Here is a 14,376-nt window from a genome sequence, read left to right on the forward strand (position 1 = left end):
TGGTAAGGTTTACGTTGGATTCCTGACCCAATATCTAATTTGGTAACAGAAATAAAACAAACATATAAAGACTAACCTCTTCCCGGTATATAGATGATTCCTGCCCCGATATCTAATTTGGAATCCGCCCCTGGATTATACCTTCGGACTATATCTTCGCTCACATTGGCCGCTGAAGCCACCGACGTCATGTTATCCTCCGCCCGCACAGGGTATGTAGCAAACAGCCCATAATCTTTAGAAACACCACTATCCCCACAGGAGCAATTCACTGTCACGTTTAAGGTCGCAGTATCCGGGATATCATCCTCCGGATACTTATTAAACCTTCAACATATCCACAGTCGTAACATCGGAGTAGTTCCTCGCGATCAGATCATAAGTATCGCCGGGTTTAAGCTTGTACGGAAAAGAATGTCCCAATACCTCCCCATCCAAGCAATCACAACGAAAGGTATGTTAATTCTTGTCCCAGCTATGACACTATCCTGTTCAGGTATACTGGTGGAGAACATCTGTGAGATTAAAGTGAGATTTGGACCCGTCCGTACATAGAATGAACCTAAAGCAGATGAGATTAAAGTGAGATTTGGACCCGTCCGTACATAGAATGAACCTAAAGCAGATGAGATTAAAGTGAGATTTGGACCCGTCGGTACATAGAATGAACCTAAAGCTAAGTCACAACCTTTCTTGCATTGGGACTCAACTGGTAACGGAACTGAGGATAAGTAGACCAGGACTAGGAAGCTTAACACAATTCTTGGTCTGGATTCAAACATGTTTCTAAAACCATGAAGATTTCTGAAATGGGTATCTAAGAAATGGTTCAAGAATGTATTTTGTGAAACTTTTAGCTGGGTTTTGGAGGGAAGGCTTGACTTAATTGAAAAATTACTAAAATAATGAAGTTTGGGTTTTGATTGTATTAAAGTATCATTATTTTCGATTTGGATAATATTAATATGGGAAAAAATTACTATTACTAAATTATTTTCTTTTCTTTTTTGTTTAAAATTCTAATTCCTATAGCAGCCGTCGGTAGCGTTTAATGCGGGCATTTGGTGATTCCAGATTGATCAAAGTCAAATTCTATGAGAAAATTACACCTTAAGTCACGGTATTGAAATTAAGCACATAGCATAACTTTTCAAATTCTTCAAAAAGAACACTGTTTCTTTACCTTTTTAGCATATTAAAAAAAGTATGTTAGGATAAGGAATATCCTCTAAATAAGGGGTTGGATGATATCTTTTATTCTTTTTCTTCATTTATCTCTTATTTTAAGGGATAAACCCATTATTTATCTCTCTTCTTTAACCATTAATATCTATATTTTTCATGTATATAATATTTATTCAAGCCTTCATGTAGTTCAAATCAACTCCTAATTCCTTTTTCATGTCACGCTGAATATCTCTTGGAGTATAAATTGATCAATTATCGCATTTGTCCGTGATCAATTTTCCAATGAGGTTTGATGTAGCATTCCTTTATGAAAATAATCTTGCTTCATTCCCGCATATGTAAACATCGTTAAAATCTCTCACCTTGAATATATTTGATGCATGAAGGCTTTGATGACTTTATATTCCAATCACACTGATCATCCACACATACAAGATAATACTTGTAATATACATAATATAATTTATCATACAACTTTAATAGAATTATACCACGTATATGATATTTTTTATACAACGTATAATCAATATATAATTTATGAAAGGTATATATATTTTATTACAAAGAGTGTAATAAAATTATACCAATAATATTCTGCATATAACAGCTTTATTATACTACATATAACAAAATTATATAAGTAATGTGCATAATGCAATTATATATTGTAATCATATTCCACATCTCACTCTCCACCGTATTAAATCAAATCTATAATTTTATTATTCATGGATGAACAAAAATGAGACTAGAATAAGGAAAAAGTAAAAAAAGGCAAAAAAAAAAAAAAAAAAAAAAAAAAAAAAAAAAGGACTCTCCTAATATATCTTTCAGATTATGAAAAAAAGTGTGACAAGCAGTTACAAAGGATATAACGTCCCACGACATTGCCGCTTCTTGTTTCCTTATACTTAGGAAATTGCTTTACTATAAGACTCTTAATTAAATTGCTATGAGATGTTTATTATATTTATCTGTTAAGAGTATGTAAATACTTTTATATTCTTGTCTACTTATGTTTTTTCCCAAATTCTATTACTATTACTTTTTCTGTCCCAAAATACTTTATCATGTTTCAATTTTTAGAGTTCAATTAAATGAACTTTGATCAATATTTTTAAGATATATTTTTTCTTCATTATATTGATATTAGAAAAAAACGCAACTTATTATAATACTTTTCATAAAGTTTTTGAATATACTAACTGTGATTTTGAAATATTAACTTAAACTAATCCAATTTAGCTTCGAAGATTAGTTAAATTAACTCTCAAGAAACTAAACATGACAACTAATATGAGACTGAAGGAGTACTAACTGTAGTTTTCGTTATCTTCAGATATCTCATTTGAGCAAAAAATGATTTTTTTGGTTTAACTAATTTGATTTTTGAATTTTTTTTTAATACAAAAAAGGTGAATCACAATCTTTATTAACTTAATAGTCCATTCTACTCCCTCTGTTTCAATTTATGTGAACCTATTTCTTTTTTAGTCCGTGCCAGAATGAATGACCTCTTTCCTAATTTGGAAACAAATTCACTTTATTAAGTGATTTACAGCCACACAAATATTCAAGACTTATTTTGAACCACAAGTTTCAAAAATCTTCACTCTTTCTTAAATGTCGTGCCTAGTCAAATAGGTTCATATAAATTGAAATGGACGGAGTAGTTTTTAGCAAGTTAAAGGCATTCGGAATAGAGCATATCTATGCTTGAGTTTACACTAATGATAATGTATTGAAATCTGCATGCTTCGATTTTTTTTTCACATGAATTTGCACAAGGAAACTAAAATTAGCCAGTTCTATTACTCATTGGGCAGGTAAGGAATATAATCCAGCGTAGAATGTCATCTTGACGTGGTGAAAGTCATCCGTTCGATTTTAATTATCATTACCTAATGTGAATTTTCTAGTTGGATTTGCTCCCCTGACAATAAAAGGCTCGTGAAATTAAGATAACTTTACTGATAATTAAGATTATTTTTCCAAGAAAATAAAATAGTAATCAACTAATCGTAGGTATCTATCAATCCAATCGAATATTTTCGTATAAAACTGTAGTGATTAGAATGAATTCTTCGCAAATTGTTAACTTTAGCTGGTACTATAAGAAACAATATCCTATGGCTTCGAAAGAACCTAAGAAGTAATGACAAAAACAAACAAGCAAAGGGGTATAACTTGCTCAAAAATCAACTTTATAACATTCACTTCTATTAATCCTGAAAACAGTGAGCTAAGCGATGGCAACAATGGCGGAGGAGAGCAGTTAAGAAAAGATATTTTGGTGGAAGTGCAAAAGTAATTCCATTCCATGCAAAATGAGATATATATATATATATATATATATATATATATATATATATATATATATATATATATATATATATATATATATACAAGACTACTACTAAATGACAAAATTAAGCAACAACTCATCATCCTCTAATCACATTCTTAACTGATCAACAAAACTACCACAACTAACTAACTGATACACAACCTCAACTGCCAGGTAGGATATACACCAATATACACGGTTGTATACAGAGTATACACAGCTTATGCATAATAAATTATCTCAACACCCCCTCTCAAGTTGGAAGGGAGTTTCTCACTGACAACTTGCTTAGTACAGCTTCATGTTTGGGTCTAGTTAAAGCTTTGGATAGTATGTCTGCCAACTGGTTCTCAGTGCCAATGTGATGCAAGGCTATAAGGCCATCTTAAAGTTTATCCCTCACAAAATGACAGTCCACCTCAATATGTTTTGTTCTTTCATGAAAAAAAGAATTTCTTGCAATGTGTGAGGCTGATTGGCTATCACAAAAGATTGAAACTGATTGAGGGAAAACCTAATCCAACTCAGCAAATAATCTGCAAAGCCATGTGATCTCACCAACCACCTTTCTAAGAGCTCTATACTCAGCCTCTGCTGAGGACAAAGAGACTGTCTCCTGCTTCCTTGATTTCCAGCTGATGATGTTATTTCCCAACAACACAATGTAGCCACTGACTGATCTTCTTGAATCAGGACATGTAGCCAAATCTGAGTCACAGTATCCTCTAATAGTACAATCAGGATCATTGGATATAAAAATCCCAAGTGTAGGATCACTCTTGAGGTTCCTAAGTAGATGAAAAGCTGTCTGAAGATGAGGTTCTCTGGGGTCCTGCATCTATTGACTGAGGTGTTGTGCACTATAGGCAATGTCAAGCCTAGTATTTGTTAAGAATTCAGCTTGCTAATGAGTTTTCTGTACAATGTTGGATCTGCCAGTGCCTTTCCTTCCTTGGCTTTGAGTTTAACAGTAGAATCTAAAGGAGAATTAGGACTGACACAATCCAAGCAATTGTATTCCTTCAAAAGATCAGGTGCAAACTCCCTTTGTGAGATGATTACTCCATCATTTCTGTACAAGACTTCTAGGCCCAAGATGACTTACCACATATCCCACTTAACCCACATTAGACCTCTCATGTATCCATTATTAATTACCTTACCCAATGGTTATAAAGTCAAGGTGACAAAAATTGGTACTGTGACACTTGCACCTGGAATCATTTTGTATAAAGTGCTTTGTATGCCATCTTTCAAATATAATCTCATTTCCATTAATTCCTTGACTGTGCATCTCAAAGTCATAGTGTCTTTTTGTCTGTGCATAATACAAGCCCTTTCAATGAAGAGGCCTTAGGAAATTGATAAAGTCAAGAATGACTTATATCTTCTTTGTCCAAGATGCTTGCAGAACTCTTGCTCCTCAGCCACTGCTCTAACCATTAGCTCAACACTACCTTTTCCACTCAGTTCCACTCCATCCTGTAATAAAGATTCAATTGATTCACATTGCATCACTCCTTCAGCTTCTCACAGCTCTCAGAATTTAGCTTGTAATAAGAATTTTCATTGTGTCTCTAGATCCACTGCACCTACTACTAGTTCCCATGGACTTATGCCTTCTGATGTAAATAAACCCTCATTTGATAATAAAATAGCAAAGTGCAATGTGTTGAATCAATGCAAAATTGTGTTGAATGTATGCAAGTCTACTTCTACTGTATTAGATTCTTGTTCTCCTGTTTTCTCTGCTTTACATTCTTGTTTCCCTGATGTTGATAATATGGATTTTCTGTGGCATGCAAGACTGGGACATGTGCCCTTTGTTAAGATGAAGGGAATCTCCTCTATCCTAAAATCTTTTTCTTCTACTCAACCCTTTACCTGTTCTATTTGCCCCATGGCTAGACAACCTGGACTGCTCTTTCCCCAAAGAGAAAGCACAACATCCCATGTCTATGAGCTCCTTCATGTTGATCTATAGGGGCCTTCTCACATACCCACACACAACAACTACAAATACTTCTTGACTATGGTAGATGACCATAGTAGAGCCACTTGGACTCATCTGCTCACTTCCAAGAGCAATGCTCTACATATCATAAAAGCTTTTTCATCCTTAGTAGAAACACAATTCCAAGCAAACATTAAGACATTAAGATCTAATAATGGCCTAGAATTCACAAGTATGGAGGCAGTGTCATTTTTTCAGTCCAAAGGCATTATACATCAAAAGTCCTGCCCCTACACACCTCAACAAAATGGCATAGTTGAAAGAAAACATAAATATATCTTGGAGACTGCAAGAGCACTTCTATTTCAATCCAAATTGCCAATCAAGTGTTGGGGTGAGTGTATTTTGATAGCAACTTATATCATAACTAGACTGCCAACTACTTCTTTGAAAAACAAATGTCCTTTTGAAATTCTTTACAAGAGAAAACCCCTGTATAAACACTTGAGAAGTCTTGGCTGTTTATGCTTTCGAACCATACCGAAGGTCCATAGAGATAAATTCCAACCAAGAACTACACCACATGTCTTTGTAGGCTACCCTTTTGATGCAAAAGGATACAAGGTTCTGGATCTAGCAAGTAGGAAAATACATATATCAAGGGATGTAACTTTTCATGAAAACATTTATCCTTTTCATTTGTCACAGTCTTCTTCTTTTCATTTTGTTTTAAAATCTGTTCCTATAGCTCCCTTCTTTGATGGACCCATAAAGCATGGTCTGCAACATAACTCAAATAAGGCATTTGCCATTGATCATTCTTTGTCACCGAACCATTCTTACTCACTTGACTATTCTTACTCACCATTACCTTCATCACCTATTTCTCGACCTTTAATAGAATTGACAGAATCCCATTCTCCTTCTGAAGGAGTCCTTCACATAATACTGATACTACACCAGTTATAAATGCTCCAGTACTACCATCACCACAATCTCTTAGTCAACCTACACAATTTCCTGAACCTAAAAGATCATTTAGGAACAACACCATTGTCACGTCCCAAAATACCCGCTAGACATGATTGGCACCCAAGAACACCACCTGTCAGGCGAACCATATATCATACCCTTTATCATTTACGAAAGCACTAAAAGAAATAAGTGCAGATCCAACAACGTTATTAATGATAACAATACGAAATAGTCACTAACCAAATCCATAATCGATTTATGAAAACCATCCAACGCTAAGATAAAAAGAATCTCTAGCCCACATCCCACGCTAAGACCATGGAGCATCTAACAGAGTTACATGAGTTTGAATATCGGGCATGTAAACCCAAAATAAAGGAAGTAACTAGAAATAAACTAGGTAAAACTGAAATGGCTGCCTCCACGAACAATGCAATGGCTCACCTCAAAGAATGTAATCCACTACGAAATCTTCAACCACTAGCCTCGTTCTCAATGACAAGATTCCGCACGGACACGCAGTAAGGAGTGAGTTATACATAATTGTAACCCAATACGATCCTCGACCCGCCACTTTAAATACCACTGGAATAAGTGTTAGAAAATACAAACAACATAACAAGCATAAAAATATTATGCACATGAATATATCATTATATAATAGCAACCAAGGTCCAAACAACTATTTATCAAGTATATTATATATCTCAACACAATTTACACTAAGGACCTGTCGTAACAGCAGTTAAAGAATTATTCAACGCCATGAATCCACGGCAACATACACAATGTGCCGAATATGTCGGGAGGCATACACAATGCCTCAATATCATCAAGAAGCACACACAATGCTAAGGTAAGCATACACAATGCCCTAATATTATGGCTGACAGTTGTATCACATCACAAAATAATTTATAAAGAGAGTTTCAGAGTATTTGAAAATAAATTATATGCGGCTGGCCTTAAGGACCACCGATTCTGCCAAGCACACGCTCGCCCCAACACATGGACCAGGCAAACAAAACATATTTATAAAACGGGTTTGAAAAGCAAGTACCCAAAGCTTAAAGTCTCACTTACCTCGAATTCACAATCCAAGCACCTCTTCCAATAATTCAATACTATGCTCTCGGAAATTCGAATCACCTCAAACTACACCAAAACGGGTTTAAAAATAGTCAAAACCCTTTAGACGAGCATCCTCTAAATTTTCAGGGCAATTCAAAATCAAAGTCTAACTCACTGTCCAATCACTCACAATGTATACCCAATTTAGTGTAAAACATAGCACTTGCAGCAATGGGAAAAATTGCAAGGAAACATTGGCTTTTAGTGTGCTGGTTTGCATTCCTAATACACTGATTTCTCATACTAACAAAACCCATAAGTTGCACTGTAGACACCAATGGTGACAACCTCATAAAAGTTATTAATGGACTGTAGAAGACTTTATCATTCAAATGTCTCTTGGATCAATTCAAAATTTTCAATTAAAGAAGTGTTACTTGCCTTGACTAATTCCTTATAATTGTTGTCTCCTTTTAATTAACTATCTTATAATTAAGCAGACATCTGACACAATCCATGAACAAACCAAATGGAATTAATTTGACATCAAGAGTTTCCAATGTTATAAACACCACTATTCCAACTATTTATTCCATCCCCAAGAAATCCATGAGAAAGAACAGCTACAAGAGACTTTTCCCACTATTATATCATTCACTACACTTTAACAAAAGTATCACATCAACTGTAGTTTAAAATTTAAAGTCAAAGGGACCAAGAATTCTTAATACCTGAATAGATGAAATTGTTATTGTGCACTGTGTCCGTGACTCCCCCCAATTTCTCAATGAGTTTACTTATTTTTCTTTCAAAACTTAAGGGATCAATTTGTTACACCCCGCACTTTCAGAGCATGAGCATGCCACGTACTTCACCGTTGTAATGGAGTATCGAGACGTCCCATGAAGTTTTGAACGGTAGAAGCCGTGGGAAGTACGTAACGAGCCGAGTAAAGGATGAATTGCGATCTCGTAAGTCGTAACCGGGAAGGACAACCTCAAACATGAGAACATGCCCATTATCAAGTATAATAAATGATAAATAGTATGTAGGGGGAGTTTTGGAAGATTCCGGGACCAAGCAAATCAAAGAAAATAAGTTTGTCAAAAATTTGGAAAAAGTTAGCAGAATTAAGACAAAATTTTGGGTCAACTTTGGAGGGGTATATCTCTAGGTATATGATGAGTTTTAAGGTGTTTCAAAAGCTTAAAATGAAGTCGTCGAGTCTAGTTTCCAACACAACAAATCTCTCATCGATACGACATCGGAGTAGAGAATTAGGGACGTTACAAGTTCAGCTAACAAAGCAGAAACGCGTGCTACAGTACTGCTACAGTCCCACCGACTTTAGCCACCTATAAAAGGGTCAAGACCCCATTTTTCAGCTCCAAAAATAGATCCTAAAGCCCAGCACACATATAGGGGCAAATATGTCATAAAAAGTGAGGGTTTGAAGTGATTTTTGGCTAATCAAGGCTGGTAACGCATAGTTACGGTTATAGTATCGTTTTGCGGTGGATTTCGGCTTGATTCAAGGTGGATATTAGAGATATTATTGTTCTAACAAGGACAAGGTATGAATCTCTCCTTATTGGTATTAATTTTGGCTTCTTTACGGAAATAAAGTTATTAAATAGTAGTATCACAAGTCAAGTTAGTTGAGAAATTTGGAAAACATCGTGGATGTTTTAGGAAATATATTGGTATGGATAATGGTCTTGATGATGTTGGTATTGTTGTTGTTGATTGGTTGTTGATATTATGATTTCGGGCTATATAAACGGAGAGATCTTTTGCCATAATTTCGCAGATTTTAAATGGATTTAAATTAAGGGTTTAAGACGAGCGTATGATGATGAGCCTAACAATAGTATTTAATGGTCGTATATGTAGATTATGAGGCTATGAATGATCTTAAATGAATTGCAAGACAAGAAGTAAGTTGGAAGTCGAGAAATTATCTTCCGTGTATGTTAAGGCTATTCCTCTTTCTTTTAAAGGCATGATTATTTCTATGAACACATACACGCCTTTCATAATACCTTACTTCTGAAAACACTAGCAGATCATGATTCTCAAAATCCTTATGATGCTAAAGACGAATGTTTTCTATAAGGACCATGATGAGGATTATGATGGGATTTCTGGAGATTCCAAAGTTATGGTTTTAATGTCATTATGAGATAACTAAGCTAGTTTCAAGATTTTGATTATATTTGTTGATATTGATCTCATCTTATGATTTTTGCTCAAAAGGCATGATTCCTATTTTATGATTCCATATATGTTTCCATAACTCTCTCTTACTTAAAAGTTAGAAGTTTATGATTCTTAAAAACTTCTTATGATACTTAAGATGAGATGTTTTCTATGATGAACATGATAATGAAGATCTTAATTCTAGAAATTCCAAAGTTTATGATTTTAATGCTATTATGAGATTATTGAGCTTATTTCATGACTTTCTCGATTTTATTCATTGTTGTTAATCTCACCTTATAATCTCACCTTGTTCCTTCAAGGTGGGATAAAGGATGATGACTGATCCATAATATAATCGGAGGCTACCGACCTTACGTCACTCCGATATAGTTGTGGCTTTTGATTGGGCTCTCATGCATGCTGTATATGTATATATGTATGTATTTTCTCACACCACGCCGCGCTATAGTTGAACGGGCATGGCACGTAGATGTGCACACCACCGCAAAGGGCATGTTATGATATTGCCCCCGGACGCGGGATAGGCCGACGCGGAATAATGATGATAACACCGAGCCTTAACGGCCGGCATGATACTATATATATATAACACCGAGCCTTAATGGCGGGCATGATACTATATATATGACACCGAGCCTTAATGACGGCATATATATATATATATATATATATATATATATATATAAATATATATATATATATGTATAAGAATATTTTTTTAAAAGGCTAAGCATGCATGACACCGCCTTATGAGGCATCCAGATGTACAGGTTATCTCTCATATTCCATGTTATCTTTCATATCTATATTATGTTGTTATTCATGCCTTACATACTCAGTACATTATTCGTACGACGCGTCCCTTCTTGTGGACGCGCGCTCATGCCCGCAGGTAGCGGGGGAGATGGATAAGACCCGTAGGTGTTCTATCGTGAATTCTCGGAGCACTCCACCTACTTCGGAGTTGCAGTCTATTTGGTATTGCCCTTATGATCATTTGTGTTCTATGTAGAGGCTTGTAGACGTGTGTGTACAATTAGATATTTTATAGCTCCACCGGTTCATATTGTTGTATAATATTTTGGTGGCCTTGTCGGCCTTATTTTGAGCTCTTAATATTTTACTTTTTAGCCTTGCCGCTTTATGATATACGTTATATTGTGGAGACCTTGTCGGTCCGCATGTGAACATATGTGCCGAATGATCGGATATTCCTACGTCGGGCCTTTTTCGTGCGAGTGTTCTTTGAGTTATGGTTTATAATGTTCAAAGTAACGGATAAGTCAGGTGGTTCCCGGTCTACGGGTCGGAGCCCGTCATACTCCTGATAGAGGTGTGACACAATTACCCTAATATTTCTATTCAAGTCAGCCACTAAAACACAGTAACCAGAATAAGACAATGGGCTTGGCCCACTCCTTTTAATTTCATTTTTGCTTTATTGATTAATCTCTTTAGGCTAAATTACCAAATAACCCTTATTTTAAAATTTAGGTTATTACAACCCTTCGTTCACAACTGCATGACTACATCTACACCATCCTAGGCGACAAATATCACAACTCTCCAAATGCCCTTGTTTCAACCAACAATATTGTTTCTCTTACATCATTGGCTCTTAAAAGTCAGCTCTTAGTCCAACAAGTTGGAAATGACAGTGAACCTATTTCATATGAGGAAGCAGCTGTGCATCGTGCTTGGCAAAATGCCATGACACTTGAATTTGAAGCTCTTCATGCAAATCACACATGGGACCTGGTTCCTTTGCCTTTTGGCTAGAAAGCCATTGGATGTAGATGGGTTTATAAGATCAAACATAAGGCAGATGGGACTATTGAAAGGTTTAAAGCTAGACTTGTTGTCAAAGGTGATACTCAACAAGTAGGTATAGATTACACAGAGACATTTTCACCAAAGGGTTAAAATGACCACTGTTAGGTCTCTTATAGCTACTGCAGTCAAGAAACAGTAGTGCATTTCACAATTTAATGTGAATGATGCATTCCTCTATGGTGATCTCCATGAGGAAATTTTATGGAGGCACCACCTGGTCTTCTCATGGGCAATCATGATCTAGTGTGCAGACTTAACAAGTCTTTGTATGGACTCAAACAAGCTAGCAGGCAATGGTATGCCAAACTAGCCGAGGCACTGTGTTGCAGAGGTTATAGTCATTCACTAAATGATTACTCTTTGTTCTACAGGAAGACTGCATCATCTACTATGTATGATGTATGTGGCAGTATATGTAGATGATGTGATTATCACTGGTACTGATACAACAGAGATTACTCAGCCGAAGGATTACTTGCATGATAGATTCAAGATAAAGGATATAGGCAGATTGCACTATTTCTAAAGTCAGACTTTGGTAGCAATTGAGCTGAATTTTAAGCTACAACTGGATTAAAAACACTACGAACGAATTGAGAGCTTGAAATTAATAATAACCCAAGCTAGATTGAGACAATAGGATCGAGAATTCGAGAAAATAACAAAGGAATAAGAATAATCTCTATCGAGAAACGAAAATTGAGAAATCGATCGATTGAGAGTGAAAGAAAAAAACTATATATCGGTATGAGAAATAGGATCTAAATGTAAGTGCGGAAGGAAATCAATGAGAACTGATCATTAATTCTCGCTCTGATACCATGAAAACAGTGAGCTCAGCCATGGCAACAATTGCAGAGGAGAGTAGTTAAGAAAAGATATTTTGGTGGAAGTGCAAAAGTAATTCAAGGAGGTGAGACATGACTCAGGATTTAACCTGCAGATACAGCTTTAAAACCTAGCCAAATTCAAGGAGGTGAGACATATTCTGATCCTGACGGAACTATAATTGCTCTCGTATTTGCTAGCACAACCATCCGGAATGTCAATAATGGGGCATATAGAAAAAATATGAGTTGCCTTCCATCTTTGCAATGGAACAAGAAGGAAGAGAACAAACAAATCTACCACTTTATTGAATCAGATTGTACTACTTTGGAAGTTCCATAAAATCATGTGATTAAGTCTTAGGTGCACTGCTTGTGCGAGTGCCATCATCTTTGAAATGTCAAAACTTTCTCAACAATCTTTTTCTTTAGGAAAGCAAATGGAGACTTCTTGTTGGAGACTAATTTAAAGTTGAAATAGAAAATCAGAATTGTTTAGGATTTAAAATTTATTACGTAATTTTTTAAAATAAAAGTCTAAATAAATTTTTGTAGTCAAATTCGTATGAAAATAGGTTTTCTAGCTTCTATTCAAACTTACAATTCAATCACAAAGGCTAACTTTAGTCTGTAAGATAAATTAACGTATCCCTCTGAAATTTTAAGTATCTCTCAAATCTTTCTTTCTTAATGACATTAAAGAACCGCCATTTTTTTTTTTCCATAACTCATCAAAGATGAAATTGCTGAGCTATCAAATATGAAGAGAACTAGATTTCTTGCGTAACAGCCATAAGAAACAAACATATGAAGAAGTAATTCTGCATTTTTCAGACATGTGTGACTGAATTGATCTACAATGTGGGACAACAATAAACATTGCTCGTCACAGCAGCAGACAACAAAGAAAAAAATGTATTTTGCCATGAGGAAATGTTCCATATCTAACTCACAAAGAATGTTACTTTGTCCTAACTGTTACAAATCAAGACCTCTTTCTATGCTTTCGTACACTATTCAAGCAAGTACTATACAAGTCACACTGCACAAGTAGTAAGTACACTGATCCAATGCTTAAACAACATGGTCTCGGTCTCGTTCGCAAGCAAGGATCTAGATGAGATATTAATTGCGTGTGGAAGCAAGATCTTGGTTTACTACCTTCCAGACATAAGATTTATCAGACCTTCATTTTTATAGAAAGATCCAACATCCCAATCTTCTGTCGACGAAGAGAGGGTCATCAGTGCAACCACTATTGATCTCATACTTGGTCTTATTAGGGGATTTTCCTGGGTGCAAGCTTTGGCGAGCTGTGCCATCTGTAATTGGTGAAGACATGGACTTTTGTAAGAAGCCGAAAAAAACAACCATTGCAGCTACCAATGCAAGTTTCATTTAAAATCTTATACCTTCCGGACTGAATCAAGGGGATAGTCGTCTCCAAGTCTTGGGTCAACCAGCTTTCGAAGGTCTTCATCAGGATCTGGCTGATTAAGTACTTCTTCAAACTATGATCATCAGAAGGCAAAATAGGTATCAGTATATTACCAAAAACTAGCATCACAGTGTTACACAATTATGAATTACAGTGAGTTTTAAATTGCCTGTCAAATTAGAGACTAGTAACAGGAATGACTAGAAAACATATAATCCTTTCAAAGAGGAATGATTCTGCTAAAGCTGATAAAGGGTCCATGCAATCCGTTCCATTGGAAAAAAGAAATAAGGCAAAAGAAATTTACCAAAGCAACAAGACCCTTTGATTCAGTAACAGAACCATTTGGTTTGACTATCGCTTCCTTGGCTGAAATTAGTTCATATAGGACAACACCAAAAGCGTAGACATCAACTTTAGGAGAGACATCACCATACTGAGCATACCTGTAGAAAAGCAATGTGCAAATCTGTCACATGAGGCCCTCAAAAAAATGCTTTAATTAGAAAACACCAATTTA

The 14,376-nt window shown here is 35.6% G+C and overlaps 2 long non-coding RNA genes across 2 annotated transcripts; both read right to left on the reverse strand.

Moving 5' to 3' along the window:
• Positions 1–76: 76 nt before the first annotated feature.
• LOC132036685 (uncharacterized) lies at positions 77–960 on the reverse strand. The gene is made up of 2 exons (XR_009409646.1): positions 671–960; positions 77–562 (listed from the first exon to the last, which is right to left on the reverse strand). It is a non-coding gene; the product is annotated as an uncharacterized LOC132036685 (long non-coding RNA).
• Positions 961–13,174: 12,214 nt separating this feature from the next.
• Positions 13,175–14,351, reverse strand: LOC132036082 (uncharacterized). The gene is made up of 3 exons (XR_009409515.1): positions 14,164–14,351; positions 13,831–13,929; positions 13,175–13,740 (listed from the first exon to the last, which is right to left on the reverse strand). It is a non-coding gene; the product is annotated as an uncharacterized LOC132036082 (long non-coding RNA).
• Between the last annotated feature and the right edge of the window lie 25 nt (positions 14,352–14,376).

Source organism: Lycium ferocissimum, chromosome 11 (genome assembly GCF_029784015.1).
Source record: "Lycium ferocissimum isolate CSIRO_LF1 chromosome 11, AGI_CSIRO_Lferr_CH_V1, whole genome shotgun sequence".
NCBI classification, from domain to species: domain Eukaryota; kingdom Viridiplantae; phylum Streptophyta; class Magnoliopsida; order Solanales; family Solanaceae; genus Lycium; species Lycium ferocissimum.